The following is a 22099-nucleotide window of genomic DNA, read 5'->3' as shown; positions in this document are numbered from 1 at the left end:
ATATATCTCGCACCGTGCACACACAATGTAATTCCGTGTGCACTCAAATCTCTATCTGTATGCAGCAGCATGTATGTACATGTGTGTGTGTGTATACAGATGCATCTTACCATCTGGCAAAAACAAGCTGTAATTCACGGAGGTCAAATAAGAGCAAGACATATCTAGAGTTGTCTACCCCGTTCGATACTTCAATAGCAAAAAAAATTATTATTTTTTGTGGTGGTGGTCATATTTCTGGGTACAGGGTGGGCCAAAAGTCACACACGAAAATATAACATCTTATACTACTATTAATCATCATTATTATTTTGTGTAACATTGAAACACTGTTGGTCGATTATTGTTTTATTTGTTTGTCACATGACTGCAGCCATGCTGGAGCACTGCCTCTCAGTCGAACAAATTGACTCTAGGAATTATTTTTTCTAAGCCTAGTACTTATTCTATCTCTTTTGCCAAACTGCTAAGTTACGGGGGACGTAAACACACCATCGGCTATCAAACAATGGTGGCAGGGACAGACAGATACACTCACATGTACATACACACATATATATATATATATACATACACACACGACGGGCTTCTTTCAGTTTCTGTCAACCAAATCCACTCGCAAGGCTTTGGTTGGCCCGAGGCTTAGTGGACACTTATTTAAAGTGCCACACAGTGGGACTGAACCAGGAACCATGTGGTTGGAAAGCAAGCTTCTTTACCACACAGCCTGTGCCTGATTAGTGCAAAGAGTCCATGCAACATGCAGTGTGCAGGACAAATACCAATGGTTGCCCCCTCCCCTACCTGTGCAAAGATCTCTGCAGGAAATTCTGTTCCTTGTACAACAAACAATAAAAAAATCTGCAAATGGTGAATGTTTCGAACCCTTGTAATCAGGATGTTGACATTTCCTAATTAGTTTTGTGTTGTAATTAACCATAAAGTGCTGTTTTTGAAATATGGGGGAGAGGGGGGTCTCAGTGTGTGACTTTGGGCCCATGCTGTATTTTGACAGATTCAAAGCTAGCAAGGGAAACAGACTTACCTACCCATAAAGCACCTTTTGTCTGACGCTCTGCCGATTCAGAGACATGACAGTAGTAGTAGTAGTAGCAGTACTTGTGGGTGGTGGTGGTGGTCGTCAAAGTAGTTGTAGCAACAGAATTTAGAATGATATTAGAAATAAGGAGGGAGGGAGGGATGAGGTGACAATCATGAGTTTCCTGCCCTGAAATTATCAGATTTAAAAATGCGACTGAAATATTGTTAATAGTAAAGCTGTGGTGGTGAAAAAACAAACGAAAAAAAAAAACAGTAACCATGACGACATTACAGACTCCCCCAACACATACATACTGAAGAGGCAGAGAGAGAGAGAGAGAGAGAAACGGGGCAGTTATGATGGCTAAGGAACTAAATGAAGGGACAACAGACCTACCAGACTATCTAATGGGAAAACATTGAGCACACACAAACTCCCTCACTTTGGTGGGGAGAATAAGGAGAGTTTAGCTTAACCTGGGGCCCAATGAGTTTGATAAGAGAAACAAGAAATCATTATTATTATTATTTTATTTCACTCCATTTTAGAAAAACTGAAACACGTCTTTGACAATTCCGGAGCACATTGGACTTGTTTTTCAGTCTGGTTGCGATGGTGCAACAAAACAGAACAGAACAGTTGTGGACATCTCCAACCAAAAGCATCGTGAGAAAAAGCAACATCGCATACAACGGCCGGTCAATTTGTCCGAGAAGTTCATGCAATACGGTGTGCCCAACACATAGCAAAGTGGACCCCTCACCACCGAGATGTCTCTGTCAGAAAGAGGCTTTAAAAAGAAAAAAAGTCCAAAGAAATTCGTGCACACATTGTCACAGGGAGTTGATATTCCTCATGCAACGAAGAATAAAAGCTACAGACATTTGCTAATTTGTTTTGCTTTCTAATTAAATATAAATGGGTTGTTTTTGAAATGTGCAATAGAGATATTAGAGTCTTAATCTTGGCACATGACCTTTGGCCCCCCCAACTTGTATATATTTTTACAGAAAGACGCATGCACACACACATTTTTAAAGATGTCCCGCTCCCCAGCCCCATTATTCCAATACAACTTTGCTAAAACCTTACTGTATGGTGCGGTCAGCTACCATTTATGAAGGAAAAATATTATTACACCAAGCTGATAGTGAGAAAAAAGGACAACACCAGCACTGCCGCCACCACAGCAGAAAAGAAATTTGGCAGATGACGTCTATGTGCACGAGCGTGTCTATAAATGGTTAAGGAGAAGCAGCAAGGGGTCAGAGGTTGTGGTATGATGGGGAGGAAGAGGAGGAATAAGGAAGAAATGAAAACAGGAGGCAAGAATGTTGGAAGGGAGATTAATAAGAATAATAATTATTGTAATTTCAATAACATCATCAGTACAAATATAAGCAGGCAGCTAACTCCCCTTCTCCTCTTCTTCTCTCAGTCTGTGTATATATGCATGCGTATATGGACATGTTGTACACACACACGCACATACACATTTATGTAATGTATAATGTTATATATACCAACATCTATGTGGAAAAGCTGCAAAGAAAAAAAAAGAAAAAAAGATTAGACAATAAAACCACAAATCCCGAAAAAGACAAAAAAACAATACAAAATAGATAAATTCTATCCTCATTTACCATCCATTTTGTCTGCTGGCATCGGCTGGACATCTTGGGAGCAACTGGGCAAGGCCAGGAGCCACACCATATAAATATATATATATATATATAAATAAATAAAAATATAAATAAATAAGAAATATATATATATAAATTAATAAATGAATAAATATATAAGTAAATAAATAAATAGTGTTCAGGATGCTTTTTACATTACCACCATGGAACCGGGCAAGGCCAGGAGCCACATTATTCTGGATACAAGGAAATGATCCAGAATTACAAACTGATCATCCACTAATATGTGCAACTCTATATTAAAACTTTCTTGTGTACCCAACCCAGTATTAGCCAATATACATCATTCCCAGTGGTGCATTTATTTCGAGATGCTCTGTGTTGAATAACTCAGTTATCATTCAGCCAGTTTTAGGAACAGAACGTGACTAAGGTATGGTGGGAGATTTTAATTGAGAACTTCTAAAAACAACACAACATTTGTAGTTGGAGCCAGAGCCAGTTTCAGCCGGGTTGGTAACGAAAATTCAATCTTATAATAATTCTGCTTCTTCCTCTGTTACTCAGCCCATTCATGAGGCTGTCATGTGATTGGCTGAAGTCAGGGAGGCTGCGAGTGAAACGTGGAATTCTTTTTAACTCAGTCTTATTCCTTAGTTATTTCGTCTGACTGTAATGCCTTCTTCATGTGATTGGTTGAAGGGAAAAGTGAAGAACAAGAGAGAAAAAGAGGGGAAGCGTGAGAGAGAAGTCTATAAAATTGTGAATAAAGCATCATCATTTAATTCTGCTTCCCATGGACGGTTTGACTGAGGACTGGCAAGCTAAGAGGCTGCACCACGCTCAAATTAATTTGGCAAGGTTTCTACAGCTGGATGCCCTTCCAAATGCCAACCGCTTTACAGCAGGTGTGTGAAATGGGCTAAAAAGCTTGGTTCATCTGTCACATGGGTCCTCTCGCAACATTTATACTGTCCACTTAGGATACACCGACATAACCTCTGGCCAGAACCTAACGCCAATTTCCCTGAACTCTTGCGGGGTCACCATGTCTGTCCCAAGCTAAAGCCCGAAAGCAAAAGTCATACGCACTAGTTGTCCTTCTGCTCACATGTCTGTCTTACTTGCAAGGCCCCTTGACCGTTCGTACGTCATCACTTACCTTATACTTCCAGCCTATCCCACCATCTTTGTCATATATTATGTGTAGTAAGAGGCTTGCTTCCCAACCACATGGTTCTGGGTTCAGTCTCACTGCGTGCCACCTTGAGCAAGTGTCTTCTGCTATAGTCTCAAGCCGACCAAAGCCTTGTGAGTGGTTTTGGTGGATGGAAACTGAAAGAAGCCCATCGAATATATATATGTGTGTGTATGTGTGTGTGTGTCTCCTCATGTCTGTGTGTCTGTCTCCCATCACTGCTTGATAACTGGTGTTGGTGTTTATGCTCCTATAACCTAGCAGTTCAGCAAAGCAGACCAAAATAAGTGCTGGATTCGATTCATTCGACTAAAACAGAATTTTTCAAGGCCATCACTTAGGGGCCGGTGTCGGTTTTTTGACATCCCTATAATGTAGTGGTTTTGTAAAAGGAGATTTATAAAAAAAAGAAAGAAACACCTCCTGTGTTCATAATGTCTACATACATACACACTCACACAAACATGTATATGGGCATACACACACAAACATATATGTGCATGTACGTACTCATATGTATACACATATCCACACTCCAAACACTATTATGACAACTTACTGATTGTCCTCCAAGTAAATGCATAAACTACAGTTTAAGCAACATATTACCTGCCTCTGGACGCCCTCTTCCCATGACGGTACCCATACAGGTGATCCCCAGGAGTGCCTCCGGATTTAAACATCCCCTGGTTGCTTGGATGCTTCAGACTACCCCTGAAGGATCGAGGCAAACCTACCACTTACCTATATATATATATTCAAAAATTCTTATCGCTCCTTAAAATTATGGCTTTTAAGTGTTGATTTCTCAGCCCAAGAATTACAGCGTGATGTGCTGCTTGACTGGTCCCCCCTCTCTCTCTCTCTCTTTATATATATATATGATGATGATGATGATGATCTTTTCTCCCGCCATGCCTCTGTCTACCCCTCCATCCTCTCTCTCTCTTTCGTAGTTTTTCCTTAAGGTCTTCAGGTTCTGGCTATATATAAATGAGAAACCCATTCTAAATTATCTCGCTGACATACTACGACGAAATCTCCAAGATGCAGATAAGATAAAGATTTTTTATTTATTTACGGCCTCAAACATCTCATAATACCTTCGCGCTTTAGTTTGCCCTCTATTATTTATCTTGTTTCTCTCCATGAAATTCAATTGAATTCAGTTGTTGTCTTAAATTCATACTTATTCATTTTCTAAGCTTCCTAAATTCATGCTACGTTATTCACCTAGAATCCATTGCTCTTTTAAAAATTACGATTTATGCATTGTTGTCTCTCAAATATTTAAAATCTACAATTAAGAGCCCTATCTACTCGCTGGCGGTAACCCGCCCTCCCACCCCCTCCACCGGAAGTTCATTCCTCTGTCATCCCACCCCCTCCACCGGAAGTTCATTCCTCTGTCATCCTGTCAACCTCGGCTGTCTCCCGGAACCCATCTAGTGGCCTTGGCCATCCTCTCCCCTACCTTTGGGTAGCACATTAAGTTTGAGAAATGTTTGCAGGTTGTAGGTACTGTTTTGCTTATGAATTCTTCCAATTGCAAGTTTTCTTTTCAGGTACACGACACTGCTTTTCCCCTTTCTAGGCTACAGGCCCACACCCCCAACACCCATACTGTTAGGATTGGCACTCTCAACGTCGGCACGCTGAAAGGTAGATCTGGTGAAATTGTTGAGATGCTTGAACGGAGTCGAATAGATATGTGCTGCATCCAGGAAGTAAGATGGAGAGGAGGTTCTGCGAGGTTCCTCACAGGCAAAGAACACAGGTACAAGATTTTCTGGGCAGGGAACACTGACGGGGTCGGGGGCGTAGGAATACTTCTAGCGGAGAAATGGGTGGATAAGGTAATCGAGGTCGTTAGAGTAAGTGACAGAGTACTTAAGATCAGACTAGTGCTTCATCATAGATTAGCTACTGTCATCTCAGCCTATGCACCTCAACCGGGGCTACCAGATGGTCTGAAAGACCAATTCTATGACACCCTCTTGCAAACTACCTCGTCGACGAGTGACAGGGACCTTCTCTTTGTGGCTGGAGACTTCAACGGTCATGTCGGACGTCGTGCTGGGGGCTTCCATGGCATACATGGAGGCTATGGCTTCGGTTCCCGCAACGAGGAGGGAACCAGACTGCTGGAGTTCTGTGATGCAACCAATCTTATGGTCTGCAATACCAACTTCAGGAAACCTGCCAGTCACCTAGTCACCTACCGCTCCGGCAGACACTCTAGCCAAATCGACTACATCCTCGCCAGAAATAGGGAAAGAGGGCGGCTTATAAATGCCAAAACCTACCCTGGCGAAGAATGTACCCCACAACATAGATTAGTAGTTAGCGACTTTGGGATCAAGGCAAAATGGGTGCCCAGAATTAGACAGGCTTGGAGAAGAAGGGTGTGGAAGCTTAAAGACCCTGCAAACGGACAGAGACTTAGAGACAAGTTACTTGAAGCATTTAACGAAATAGAAGGGGATATAGCATCATACAACGTGGAAGACAATTGGAGATTTCTGCGGGACAACCTGTTGAAAGCCACCGACCAGATTTGTGGGTGGTGTAAGGTCCCCTCCCGACCCAGAGTAATGTGGTGGTGGAACAAGGAGGTAGACAGGGCTATTAGACAAAAGAAACAGGCTTGGAAGGACTGGAAGAACAGTGGTAGCAGGGAATTGTACCAATGTGCCAGAAGGGAGGCTAGGCGACAGGTTTATTTAGCCAGAGGGGAAGCAGATAAGGAAAGATTTGCCAATGTTCTGCGCCGTGAGGACCAAAGACTCGAGGTATTTCGTGTTGCAAGACAGTGTAGGAGAGAGAATAGTGATGTTGTAGGAGAGAAATGTGTTCGCATGGATGATGGTACGCTTGCATTAAATGAGGATGCAAAGAAAGAGGTCTGGAGATGCCACTACGATAGATTGCTTAATAAAGAGAATGAATGGGAGAAAGAGAGCCTGCCGTATGTCGACCCAATAGAGGGACCAGCTATCCGAGTTGATAGTACCAGGGTAGATAAAGCAATTAAGAGTATGAAGACCGGGAAAGCCCCCGGCCCATCAGGAATCACTGCAGAGATGCTCAAAATATCTGGCAGTGTTGGCTATAGCCTAGTCACCAGTATTACGAACCAGGTGATACACGAAGGAGTCATACCCAATGACTGGTGTAGCAGCATCATAGTCAACTGCAACAAAGGTAAAGGGGACGCTTTAGATACAAATAATTACAGAGGCATCAAGCTGTTAGATCAGGTTATGAAAGTTACAGAGAGGGTCATAGCCCAACTAATTAGGGAGTGAATCAATTTAGATGAGATGCAGTTTGGGTTCGTGCCAGGTAAAAGCACTACTGATGCCTTATTTCTAGTGAGACAGTTGCAGGAGAAATACCTAGCTAAGGATAAACCTCTGTACCTGGCTTTCGTTGACATGGAGAAAGCCTTTGACAGGGTCCCCCGATCCCTTATCTGGTGGTCAATGAGGAAACTTGGGATAGAAGAATGGTTAGTGAGAGCTGTGCGAGCCATGTACAGAGATGCTGCCAGTAAGGTGAGGGTTGGAAATGAGTACAGCAATGAATTCCGGGTAGAGGTAGGGGGTCCACCAAGGTTCCGTCCTCAGCCCCCTATTATTTACGATAGTCCTTCAGGCAATCACAGAGGAGTTCAAGACAGGTTGCCCCTGGGAGCTCCTCTATGCTGATGACCTTGCCCTAATTGCGGAGTCACTATCAGAACTAGAGGAGAAGTTTCAGGTGTGGAAGCAAGGTCTAGAATTGAAGGGCCTTAGAGTCAACCTAGCTAAAACCAAAATCCTAATAAGTAGGAAGGTAGATAAAACACAAACCCCTTCAGGTAGATGGCCCTGCTCAGTATGTAGAAAAGGAGTAGGTAGTAACTCTATAAGATGTACCCGGTGCAAGCTATGGACACATAAGAGGTGCAGCAACATCAAAGGCAGGTTAACTAGCAAGTTAGTTTTTGTTTGTGGCAGATGTTCAGGTGCAATAAAGACTGCAAACAAACAGGAAACAACTTCTATCTCATTCCAGGGTGAAAAACTAGAGGTAGTTGATAGCTTCCACTATCTGGGCAACCAAGTTAGTAGTGGGGGTGGGTGCGCTGAAAGTGTAGCTGCTAGAATAAGAATAGCCTGGGCAAAGTTTAGAGAGCACTTACCCCTGCTGGCGACAAAGTGACTCTCACTCAGAGTAAAAGGCAGACTGTATGACGCATGCGTACGAACAACCATGCTACATGGCAGTGAAACATGGGCTGTAACTGCTGAGGACATACGTAAGCTCGCAAGGAATGAAGCCAGTATGCTCCGTTGGATGTGTAATGTCAATGTGAATACCCGTCAGAGTGTAAGTATCTTGAGAGAAAAGCTGAACATTAGAAGCATCAGTTGTGGCGTGCAAGAGAGACGATTGCGCTGGTATGGACATGTGGTGAGAATGGAGGAGGATAGCTGCGTGAAAAAGTGCCACACCCTAACAGTTGAGGGAACTCGTGGAAGAGGTAGGCCCAGGAAGACCTGGGCTGAGGTGGTGAGGCAAGACCTTCGAACATTGGGCCTCACCGAGGCGATGACTACGGACCGAGACCCTTGGAAATGTGCTGTGCGTGAGAAGACCCGGCAAGCCAAGTAAGATCGTTGCCAGTGCCCCTGGACTGGTTCTTGTGCGGGTGGCACATGAGATGCACCATTTTGAGCGTGGCCGTTGCCAGTACCGCCTGACTGGCTCCTGTAGGATTTTCAAGCGAGATCGTTGCCAGTGCCCCTGGACTGGCTTGTGCGGGTGGCACATAAAAGACACCATTTCGAGCGTGGCCGTTTTCGTGCGGGTGACACGTAAAAGCACCCACTACACTCTCTGAGTGGTTGGCGTTAGGAAGAGCATCCAGCTGTAGAAACTCTGCCAAATCAGACTGGAGCCTGGTGTTGCCATCCGGTTTCACCAGTCCTCAGTCAAATCGTCCAACCCATGCTAGCATGGAAAGCGGACGTTAAACGATGATGATGATGATGATGATGATGATGATGATATATATATATATATATATATATATATATATATATACATACATACATGTGTGAGCATGTATTGTACACGCCAGTAATCTAAAAATGTATTCCAACAGACAAGGTAACTCTCATGGAAGTAGGCAACCGAAATATAATGCTTTCAAAAACTAAACCTTTTCCAGGTGTCTTTGGACAAACTTAATCTTCTTGAGACGAAGAGACTCTTAAGGAATGAAGAGACTCTTAAGGAACTGAGAGAGATGAACACGAATTTGAGACTTTTGATTAGAAACACTGATGAACTCACTCGCTCCACACAAGAGGAAAAGAAGAGAAAGAACAATCCCTGCAACAGCTCAATCAATATTTGTCCAAATTATGCACCACTCTTCATTCTTTACCACATAATAATTGCTTAAATGAAAATCCACCTAAAGATGATACACAAGATAGAAGCCCATCCCCCTCCACTATCAATTAAAAACCGCATTATACACATATAGAATGAAAAACTTAAAGCCAGAAAGGTTACTTTCTGGAACATCATCAAAAACAAGCACAAGGCAGAAATTTATGAACACTGGTTAAATTCTGCCTCATAAACTCCAAATTAAACGTATTCCAAACGAACAGGACCAACAAAGACAATTATGGGAGAAACTAACACTTGGAAAACATGAAGACAGAAATAGAACTGCTTAAGCTTAGAGCGCTGAGCAATGAAGAAAAATTGAAGAACATAGATGAGGAAATCTACAACGAATTAAAGAAACATTGAGATGGTCAACGCTTGGAAAGTGTCTTTAAACTGTGGCAAACAACTTGTGAAGCTGAAGAAACAAACTCGCTACAAGGCTGGCAAAGACAAAGCAATTTGTTTATTAACTACGAAACACAGTTCATCGTAGAATAGGCATCGGATAAGCCCTTGCTGAAGGAAAATAAACCAAAAACATACACAGAAATGAACCCAAGCTTATCGAAAACAAACCAGGGACGGTCTAGGGGATACAATTGCACCTCTCTTACATCCCCAAATAACTTAGAAACAACAATCAGGAATTCAGCCGACAACAGAGAATCTGGACGGAATCTTCTTGGCATCCTACAAAGAAATCAAAGGTTCCATGGAAACGTCGAGACGAAGCAAAACTTTTGCGAACCAATCCACCCCCCCCCCCCCCCATCATCTCACAATAAATGGAAGAATTTACCTTCGAGACTTGGTTACTTCGATCAGAGAGGGTGGGTCGATTCTGGATTGTCGAATGCTTTTCATAGACTTCGTTTAAATATATCTTGCTAGACATCAATCCGTCCCTTGTCACACTCAATCAGTAAAGCTAGCTGCGTGTCTTTAGCCGCAGGTATACGTACGAAATGTATGGGTTTTTTTCTCATGTTCCTTTCTTTCTTTTACTTGTTTCATTCATTAGACTGCGGCCATGCTGGAGCAGCGCCTTAAAGTTTTTTTTATATAATATATACTAGCCTCCCTCTTTCACACGATGCTACACACAGCATATATGTTTGTATATATATATATATACACCAGCTGCCTTAACTCGTACAAGTCAGTGGATCAGTGGGTATAAGCAGGTGTGTGAAATGGGCTAAAAAGCTTGGTTCATCTGTCACATGGGTCCTCTCGCAACATTTATACTGTCCACTTAGGATACACCGACCTAACCTCTGGCCAGAACCTAACGCCAATTTCCCTGAACTCTTGCGGGGTCACCATGTCTGTCCCAAGCGAAAGCCCGAAAGCAAAAGTCATACGCACTAGTTGTCCTTCTGCTCACATGTCTGTCTTACTTGCAAGGCCCCTTGACCGTTCATACGTCATCACTTACCTTATACTTCCAGCCTATCCCACCATCTTTGTCATATATTATGTGTAGTAAGAGGCTTGCTTCCCAACCACATGGTTCTGGGTTCAGTCTCACTGCGTGCCACCTTGAGCAAGTGTCTTCTGCTATAGTCTCAAGCCGACCAAAGCCTTGTGAGTGGTTTTGGTGGATGGAAACTGAAAGAAGCCCATCGAATATATATATGTGTGTGTCTGTCTCCCATCACTGCTTGATAACTGGTGTTGGTGTTTATGCTCCTATAACCTAGCAGTTCAGCAAAGCAGACCAAAATAAGTGCTGGATTCGATTCATTCGACTAAAACAGAATTTTTCAAGGCCATCACTTAGGGGCCGGTGTCGGTTTTTTGACATCCCTATAATGTAGTGGTTTTGTAAAAGGAGATTTATAAAAAAAAGAAAGAAACACCTCCTGTGTTCATAATGTCTACATACATACACACTCACACAAACATGTATATGGGCATACACACACAAACATATATGTGCATGTACGTACTCATATGTATACACATATCCACACTCCAAACACTATTATGACAACTTACTGATTGTCCTCCAAGTAAATGCATAAACTACGGTTTAAGCAACATATTACCTGCCTCTGGACGCCCTCTTCCCATGACGTTACCCATACAGGTGATCCCCAGGAGTGCCTCTGGATTTAAACATCCCCTGGTTGCTTGGATGCTTCAGACTACCCCTGAAGGATCGAGGCAAACCTACCAGTTACCTATATATATATATACATTATATATATATATATATATATATATATACATACATACATACATGTGTTAGCATGTATTGTACACGCCAGTAATCTAAAAATGTATTCCAACAGACAAAGTAACTCTCATGGAAGTAGGCAACCAAAATATAATGCTTTCAAAAACTAAACCTTTTCCAGGTGTCTTTGGACAAACTTAATCTTCTTGAGACGAAGAGACTCTTAAGGAATGAAGAGACTCTTAAGGAACTGAGAGAGATGAACACGAATTTGAGACTTTTGATTAGCAACACTGATGAACTCACTCGCTCCACACAAGAAGAAAAGAAGAGAAAGAACAATCCCTGCAACAGCTCAATCAACATTTGTCCAAATTATGCACCACTCTTCATTCTTTACCACATAATAATTGCTTAAATGAAAATCCACCTAAAGATGATACACAAGATAGAAGCCCATCCCCCTCCACTAGCAACTAAAAACCGCATTATACACATATAGAATGAAAAACTTAAAGCCAGAAAGGTTACTTTCTGGAACATCATCAAAAACAAGCACAAGGCAGAAATTTATGAACACTGGTTAAATTCTGCCTCATAAACTCCAAATTAAACGTATTCCAAACGAACAGGACCAACAAAGACAATTATGGGAGAAACTAACACTTGGAAAACATGAAGACAGAAATAGAACTGCTTAAGCTTAGAGCGCTGAGCAATGAAGAAAAATTGAAGAACATAGATGAGGAAATCTACAACGAATTAAAGAAACATTGAGATGGTCAACGCTTGGAAAGTGTCTTTAAACTGTGGCAAACAACTTGTGAAGCTGAAGAAACAAACTCGCTACAAGGCTGGCAAAGACAAAGCAATTTGTTTATTAACTACGAAACACAGTTCATCGTAGAATAGGCATCGGATAAGCCCTTGCTGAAGGAAAATAAACCAAAAACATACACAGAAATGAACCCAGGCTTATCGAAAACAAACCAGAGACGGACAAGGGGAGGCAACTTCACCGACCTTACATCCCCAAATAACTTAGAAACAACAATCAGGAATTCAGCCGACAACAGAGAATCTGGACGGAATCTTCTTGGCATCCTACAAAGAAATCAAAGGTTCCATGGAAACGTCGAGACGAAGCAAAACTTTTGCGAACCAATCCACCCCCCTCCCCATCATCTCACAATAAATGGAAGAATTTACCTTCGAGACTTGGTTACTTCGATCAGAGAGGGTGGGTCGATTCTGGATTGTCGAATGCTTTTCATAGACTTCGTTTAAATATATCTTGCTAGACATCAATCCGTCCCTTGTCACACTCAATCAGTAAAGCTAGCTGCGTGTCTTTAGCCGCAGGTATACGTACGAAATGTATGGGTTTTTTTCTCATGTTCTTTTCTTTCTTTTACTTGTTTCATTCATTAGACTGCGGCCATGCTGGAGCAGCGGCTTAAAGTTTTTTTTTTTGAATATATAATAGCCTCCCTCTTTCACACAATGCTACACACAGCATATATGTTTGTATATATATATATATATACACCAGCTGCCTTAACTCGTACAAGTCAGTGGATCAGTGGGTATAAGCAGGTGTGTGAAATGGGCTAAAAAGCTTGGTTCATCTGTCACATGGGTCCTCTCGCAACATTTATACTGTCCACTTAGGATACACCGACCTAACCTCTGGCCAGAACCTAACGCCAATTTCCCTCAACTCTTGCGGGGTCACCATGTCTGTCCCAAGCGAAAGCCCGAAAGCAAAAGTCATACGCACTAGTTGTCCTTCTGCTCACATGTCTGTCTTACTTGCAAGGCCCCTTGACCGTTCATACGTCATCACTTACCTTATACTTCCAGCCTATCCCACCATCTTTGTCATATATTATGTGTAGTAAGAGGCTTGCTTCCCAACCACATGGTTCTGGGTTCAGTCTCACTGCGTGCCACCTTGAGCAAGTGTCTTCTGCTATAGTCTCAAGCCGACCAAAGCCTTGTGAGTGGTTTTGGTGGATGGAAACTGAAAGAAGCCCATCGAATATATATATGTGTGTGTGTGTCTCCTCATGTCTGTGTGTCTATCTCCCATCACTGCTTGATAACTGGTGTTGGTGTTTATGCTCCTATAACCTAGCAGTTCAGCAAAGCAGACCAAAATAAGTGCTGGATTCGATTCATTCGACTAAAACAGAATTTTTCAAGGCCATCACTTAGGGGCCGGTGTCGGTTTTTTGACATCCCTATAATGTAGTGGTTTTGTAAAAGGAGATTTATAAAAAAAAGAAAGAAACACCTCCTGTGTTCATAATGTCTACATACATACACACTCACACAAACATGTATATGGGCATACACACACAAACATATATGTGCATGTACGTACTCATATGTATACACATATCCACACTCCAAACACTATTATGACAACTTACTGATTGTCCTCCAAGTAAATGCATAAACTACGGTTTAAGCAACATATTACCTGCCTCTGGACGCCCTCTTCCCATGACGGTACCCATACAGGTGATCCCCAGGAGTGCCTCCGGATTTAAACATCCCCTGGTTGCTTGGATGCTTCAGACTACCCCTGAAGGATCGAGGCAAACCTACCACTTACCTATATATATATATACATTATATATATATATATATATATATATATATATATATATATATATACATACATACATACATGTGTTAGCATGTATTGTACACGCCAGTAACCTAAAAATGTATTCCAACAGACAAGGTAACTCTCATGGAAGTAGGCAACCGAAATATAATGCTTTCAAAAACTAAACCTTTTCCAGGTGTCTTTGGACAAACTTAATCTTCTTGAGACGAAGAGACTCTTAAGGAATGAAGAGACTCTTAAGGAACTGAGTGAGATGAACACGAATTTGAGACTTTTGATTAGCAACACTGATGAACTCACTCGCTCCACACAAGAGGAAAAGAAGAGAAAGAACAATCCCTGCAACAGCTCAATCAACATTTGTCCAAATTATGCACCACTCTTCATTCTTTACCACATAATAATTGCTTAAATGAAAATCCACCTAAAGATGATACACAAGATAGAAGCCCATCCCCCTCCACTATCAATTAAAAACCGCATTATACACATATAGAATGAAAAACTTAAAGCCAGAAAGGTTACTTTCTGGAACATCATCAAAAACAAGCACAAGGCAGAAATTTATGAACACTGGTTAAATTCTGCCTCATAAACTCCAAATTAAACGTATTCCAAACGAACAGGACCAACAAAGACAATTATGGGAGAAACTAACACTTGGAAAACATGAAGACAGAAATAGAACTGCTTAAGCTTAGAGCGCTGAGCAATGAAGAAAAATTGAAGAACATAGATGAGGAAATCTACAACGAATTAAAGAAACATTGAGATGGTCAACGCTTGGAAAGTGTCTTTAAACTGTGGCAAACAACTTGTGAAGCTGAAGAAACAAACTCGCTACAAGGCTGGCAAAGACAAAGCAATTTATTTATTAACTACGAAACACAGTTCATCGTAGAATAGGCATCGGATAAGCCCTTGCTGAAGGAAAATAAACCAAAAACATACACAGAAATGAACCCAAGCTTATCGAAAACAAACCAGGGACGGTCTAGGGGATACAATTGCACCTCTCTTACATCCCCAAATAACTTAGAAACAACAATCAGGAATTCAGCCGACAACAGAGAATCTGGACGGAATCTTCTTGGCATCCTACAAAGAAATCAAAGGTTCCATGGAAACGTCGAGACGAAGCAAAACTTTTGCGAACCAATCCACCCCCCCCCCCCCCGTCATCTCACAATAAATGGAAGAATTTACCTTCGAGACTTGGTTACTTCGATCAGAGAGGGTGGGTCGATTCTGGATTGTCGAATGCTTTTCATAGACTTCGTTTAAATATATCTTGCTAGACATCAATCCGTCCCTTGTCACACTCAATCAGTAAAGCTAGCTGCGTGTCTTTAGCCGCAGGTATACGTACGAAATGTATGGGTTTTTTTCTCATGTTCCTTTCTTTCTTTTACTTGTTCCATTCATTAGACTGCGGCCATGCTGGAGCAGCGCCTTAAATTTTTTTTTTTTGAATATATAATAGCCTCCCTCTTTCACACTATGCTACACACAGCATATATGTTTGTATATATATATATACACCAGCTGCCTTAACTCGTACAAGTCAGTGGATCAGTGGGTATAAGCAGGTGTGTGAAATGGGCTAAAAAGCTTGGTTCATCTGTCACATGGGTCCTCTCGCAACATTTATACTGTCCACTTAGGATACACCGACCTAACCTCTGGCCAGAACCTAACGCCAATTTCCCTCAACTCTTGCGGGGTCACCATGTCTGTCCCAAGCGAAAGCCCGAAAGCAAAAGTCATACGCACTAGTTGTCCTTCTGCTCACATGTCTGTCTTACTTGCAAGGCCCCTTGACCGTTCATACGTCATCACTTACCTTATACTTCCAGCCTATCCCACCATCTTTGTCATATATTATGTGTAGTAAGAGGCTTGCTTCCCAACCACATGGTTCTGGGTTCAGTCTCACTGCGTGCCACCTTGAGCAAGTGTCTTCTGCTATAGTCTCAAGCCGACCAAAGCCTTGTGAGTGGTTTTGGTGGATGGAAACTGAAAGAAGCCCATCGAATATATATATGTGTGTGTGTGTGTCTCCTCATGTCTGTGTGTCTATCTCCCATCACTGCTTGATAACTGGTGTTGGTGTTTATGCTCCTATAACCTAGCAGTTCAGCAAAGCAGACCAAAATAAGTGCTGGATTCGATTCATTCGACTAAAACAGAATTTTTCAAGGCCATCACTTAGGGGCCGGTGTCGGTTTTTTGACATCCCTATAATGTAGTGGTTTTGTAAAAGGAGATTTATAAAAAAAAGAAAGAAACACCTCCTGTGTTCATAATGTCTACATACATACACACTCACACAAACATGTATATGGGCATACACACACAAACATATATGTGCATGTACGTACTCATATGTATACACATATCCACACTCCAAACACTATTATGACAACTTACTGATTGTCCTCCAAGTAAATGCATAAACTACGGTTTAAGCAACATATTACCTGCCTCTGGACGCCCTCTTCCCATGACGGTACCCATACAGGTGATCCCCAGGAGTGCCTCCGGATTTAAACATCCCCTGGTTGCTTGGATGCTTCAGACTACCCCTGAAGGATCGAGGCAAACCTACCACTTACCTATATATATATATACATTATATATATATATATATATATATATATATATATATATATATATATATATATATATATACATACATACATACATGTGTTAGCATGTATTGTACACGCCAGTAACCTAAAAATGTATTCCAACAGACAAGGTAACTCTCATGGAAGTAGGCAACCGAAATATAATGCTTTCAAAAACTAAACCTTTTCCAGGTGTCTTTGGACAAACTTAATCTTCTTGAGACGAAGAGACTCTTAAGGAACTGAGAGAGATGAACACGAATTTGAGACTTTTGATTAGCAACACTGATGAACTCACTCGCTCCACACAAGAGGAAAAGAAGAGAAAGAACAATCCCTGCAACAGCTCAATCAACATTTGTCCAAATTATGCACCACTCTTCATTCTTTACCACATAATAATTGCTTAAATGAAAATCCACCTAAAGATGATACACAAGATAGAAGCCCATCCCCCTCCACTAGCAACTAAAAACCGCATTATACACATATAGAATGAAAAACTTAAAGCCAGAAAGGTTACTTTCTGGAACATCATCAAAAACAAGCACAAGGCAGAAATTTATGAACACTGGTTAAATTCTGCCTCATAAACTCCAAATTAAACGTATTCCAAACGAACAGGACCAACAAAGACAATTATGGGAGAAACTAACACTTGGAAAACATGAAGACAGAAATGGAACTGCTTAAGCTTAGAGCGCTGAGCAATGAAGAAAAATTGAAGAACATAGATGAGGAAATCTACAACGAATTAAAGAAACATTGAGATGGTCAACGCTTGGAAAGTGTCTTTAAACTGTGGCAAACAACTTGTGAAGCTGAAGAAACAAACTCGCTACAAGGCTGGCAAAGACAAAGCAATTTGTTTATTAACTACGAAACACAGTTCATCGTAGAATAGGCATCGGATAAGCCCTTGCTGAAGGAAAATAAACCAAAAACATACACAGAAATGAACCCAAGCTTATCGAAAACAAACCAGGGACGGTCTAGGGGATACAATTGCACCTCTCTTACATCCCCAAATAACTTAGAAACAACAATCAGGAATTCAGCCGACAACAGAGAATCTGGACGGAATCTTCTTGGCATCCTACAAAGAAATCAAAGGTTCCATGGAAACGTCGAGACGAAGCAAAACTTTTGCGAACCAATCCCCCCCCCCCCCCCGTCATCTCACAATAAATGGAAGAATTTACCTTCGAGACTTGGTTACTTCGATCAGAGAGGGTGGGTCGATTCTGGATTGTCGAATGCTTTTCATAGACTTCGTTTAAATATATCTTGCTAGACATCAATCCGTCCCTTGTCACACTCAATCAGTAAAGCTAGCTGCGTGTATTTAGCCGCAGGTATACGTACGAAATGTATGGGGTTTTTTTTCTCATGTTCCTTTCTTTCTTTTACTTGTTTCATTCATTAGACTGCGGCCATGCTGGAGCAGCGCCTTAAAGTTTTTTTTATATAATATATACTAGCCTCCCTCTTTCACACGATGCTACACACAGCATATATGTTTGTATATATATATATATACACCAGCTGCCTTAACTCGTACAAGTCAGTGGATCAGTGGGTATAAGCAGGTGTGTGAAATGGGCTAAAAAGCTTGGTTCATCTGTCACATGGGTCCTCTCGCAACATTTATACTGTCCACTTAGGATACACCGACCTAACCTCTGGCCAGAACCTAACGCCAATTTCCCTGAACTCTTGCGGGGTCACCATGTCTGTCCCAAGCGAAAGCCCGAAAGCAAAAGTCATACGCACTAGTTGTCCTTCTGCTCACATGTCTGTCTTACTTGCAAGGCCCCTTGACCGTTCATACGTCATCACTTACCTTATACTTCCAGCCTATCCCACCATCTTTGTCATATATTATGTGTAGTAAGAGGCTTGCTTCCCAACCACATGGTTCTGGGTTCAGTCTCACTGCGTGCCACCTTGAGCAAGTGTCTTCTGCTATAGTCTCAAGCCGACCAAAGCCTTTTGAGTGGTTTTGGTGGATGGAAACTGAAAGAAGCCCATCGAATATATATATGTGTGTGTGTGTCTCCTCATGTCTGTGTGTCTATCTCCCATCACTGCTTGATAACTGGTGTTGGTGTTTATGCTCCTATAACCTAGCAGTTCAGCAAAGCAGACCAAAATAAGTGCTGGATTCGATTCATTCGACTAAAACAGAATTTTTCAAGGCCATCACTTAGGGGCCGGTGTCGGTTTTTTGACATCCCTATAATGTAGTGGTTTTGTAAAAGGAGATTTATAAAAAAAAGAAAGAAACACCTCCTGTGTTCATAATGTCTACATACATACACACTCACACAAACATGTATATGGGCATACACACACAAACATATATGTGCATGTACGTACTCATATGTATACACATATCCACACTCCAAACACTATTATGACAACTTACTGATTGTCCTCCAAGTAAATGCATAAACTACGGTTTAAGCAACATATTACCTGCCTCTGGACGCCCTCTTCCCATGACGTTACCCATACAGGTGATCCCCAGGAGTGCCTCTGGATTTAAACATCCCCTGGTTGCTTGGATGCTTCAGACTACCCCTGAAGGATCGAGGCAAACCTACCAGTTACCTATATATATATATACATTATATATATATATATATATATATATATACATACATACATACATGTGTTAGCATGTATTGTACACGCCAGTAATCTAAAAATGTATTCCAACAGACAAAGTAACTCTCATGGAAGTAGGCAACCAAAATATAATGCTTTCAAAAACTAAACCTTTTCCAGGTGTCTTTGGACAAACTTAATCTTCTTGAGACGAAGAGACTCTTAAGGAATGAAGAGACTCTTAAGGAACTGAGAGAGATGAACACGAATTTGAGACTTTTGATTAGCAACACTGATGAACTCACTCGCTCCACACAAGAAGAAAAGAAGAGAAAGAACAATCCCTGCAACAGCTCAATCAACATTTGTCCAAATTATGCACCACTCTTCATTCTTTACCACATAATAATTGCTTAAATGAAAATCCACCTAAAGATGATACACAAGATAGAAGCCCATCCCCCTCCACTAGCAACTAAAAACCGCATTATACACATATAGAATGAAAAACTTAAAGCCAGAAAGGTTACTTTCTGGAACATCATCAAAAACAAGCACAAGGCAGAAATTTATGAACACTGGTTAAATTCTGCCTCATAAACTCCAAATTAAACGTATTCCAAACGAACAGGACCAACAAAGACAATTATGGGAGAAACTAACACTTGGAAAACATGAAGACAGAAATAGAACTGCTTAAGCTTAGAGCGCTGAGCAATGAAGAAAAATTGAAGAACATAGATGAGGAAATCTACAACGAATTAAAGAAACATTGAGATGGTCAACGCTTGGAAAGTGTCTTTAAACTGTGGCAAACAACTTGTGAAGCTGAAGAAACAAACTCGCTACAAGGCTGGCAAAGACAAAGCAATTTGTTTATTAACTACGAAACACAGTTCATCGTAGAATAGGCATCGGATAAGCCCTTGCTGAAGGAAAATAAACCAAAAACATACACAGAAATGAACCCAGGCTTATCGAAAACAAACCAGAGACGGACAAGGGGAGGCAACTTCACCGACCTTACATCCCCAAATAACTTAGAAACAACAATCAGGAATTCAGCCGACAACAGAGAATCTGGACGGAATCTTCTTGGCATCCTACAAAGAAATCAAAGGTTCCATGGAAACGTCGAGACGAAGCAAAACTTTTGCGAACCAATCCACCCCCCCCCCCATCATCTCACAATAAATGGAAGAATTTACCTTCGAGACTTGGTTACTTCGATCAGAGAGGGTGGGTCGATTCTGGATTGTCGAATGCTTTTCATAGACTTCGTTTAAATATATCTTGCTAGACATCAATCCGTCCCTTGTCACACTCAATCAGTAAAGCTAGCTGCGTGTATTTAGCCGCAGGTATACGTACGAAATGTATGGGTTTTTTTCTCATGTTCCTTTCTTTCTTTTACTTGTTCCATTCATTAGACTGCGGCCATGCTGGAGCAGCGCCTTAAATTTTTTTTTTTTGAATATATACTAGCCTCCCTCTTTCACACGATGCTACACACAGCATATATGTTTGTATATATATATATATATACACCAGCTGCCTTAACTCGTACAAGTCAGTGGATCAGTGGGTATAAGCAGGTGTGTGAAATGGGCTAAAAAGCTTGGTTCATCTGTCACATGGGTCCTCTCGCAACATTTATACTGTCCACTTAGGATACACCGACCTAACCTCTGGCCAGAACCTAACGCCAATTTCCCTGAACTCTTGCGGGGTCACCATGTCTGTCCCAAGCGAAAGCCCGAAAGCAAAAGTCATACGCACTAGTTGTCCTTCTGCTCACATGTTTGTCTTACTTGCAAGGCCCCTTGACCGTTCATACGTCATCACTTACCTTATACTTCCAGCCTATCCCACCATCTTTGTCATATATTATGTGTAGTAAGAGGCTTGCTTCCCAACCACATGGTTCTGGGTTCAGTCTCACTGCGTGCCACCTTGAGCAAGTGTCTTCTGCTATAGTCTCAAGCCGACCAAAGCCTTGTGAGTGGTTTTGGTGGATGGAAACTGAAAGAAGCCCATCGAATATATATATGTGTGTGTGTGTCTCCTCATGTCTGTGTGTCTATCTCCCATCACTGCTTGATAACTGGTGTTGGTGTTTATGCTCCTATAACCTAGCAGTTCAGCAAAGCAGACCAAAATAAGTGCTGGATTCGATTCATTCGACTAAAACAGAATTTTTCAAGGCCATCACTTAGGGGCCGGTGTCGGTTTTTTGACATCCCTATAATGTAGTGGTTTTGTAAAAGGAGATTTATAAAAAAAAGAAAGAAACACCTCCTGTGTTCATAATGTCTACATACATACACACTCACACAAACATGTATATGGGCATACACACACAAACATATATGTGCATGTACGTACTCATATGTATACACATATCCACACTCCAAACACTATTATGACAACTTACTGATTGTCCTCCAAGTAAATGCATAAACTACGGTTTAAGCAACATATTACCTGCCTCTGGACGCCCTCTTCCCATGACGGTACCCATACAGGTGATCCCCAGGAGTGCCTCCGGATTTAAACATCCCCTGGTTGCTTGGATGCTTCAGACTACCCCTGAAGGATCGAGGCAAACCTACCACTTACCTATATATATATATACATTATATATATATATATATATATATATATATACATACATACATACATGTGTTAGCATGTATTGTACACGC

At 41.4% G+C, this 22099-nt stretch overlaps 1 long non-coding RNA gene across 1 annotated transcript; it reads right to left on the bottom strand.

The window, feature by feature from the left end:
* Positions 1–364: 364 nt before the first annotated feature.
* LOC149129103 (uncharacterized) lies at positions 365–10258 on the bottom strand. The gene is made up of 2 exons (XR_016240500.1): positions 10134–10258; positions 365–2584 (listed from the first exon to the last, which is right to left on the bottom strand). It is a non-coding gene; the product is annotated as an uncharacterized LOC149129103 (long non-coding RNA).
* Between the last annotated feature and the right edge of the window lie 11841 nt (positions 10259–22099).

This window comes from Octopus bimaculoides, unplaced genomic scaffold (genome assembly GCF_046866305.1).
Source record: "Octopus bimaculoides isolate indiv1 unplaced genomic scaffold, ASM4686630v1 contig156, whole genome shotgun sequence".
NCBI classification, from domain to species: domain Eukaryota; kingdom Metazoa; phylum Mollusca; class Cephalopoda; order Octopoda; family Octopodidae; genus Octopus; species Octopus bimaculoides.
Note: the sequence above shows the minus strand (reverse complement) of the source record. Positions and strands in the feature narration are given on the sequence as shown.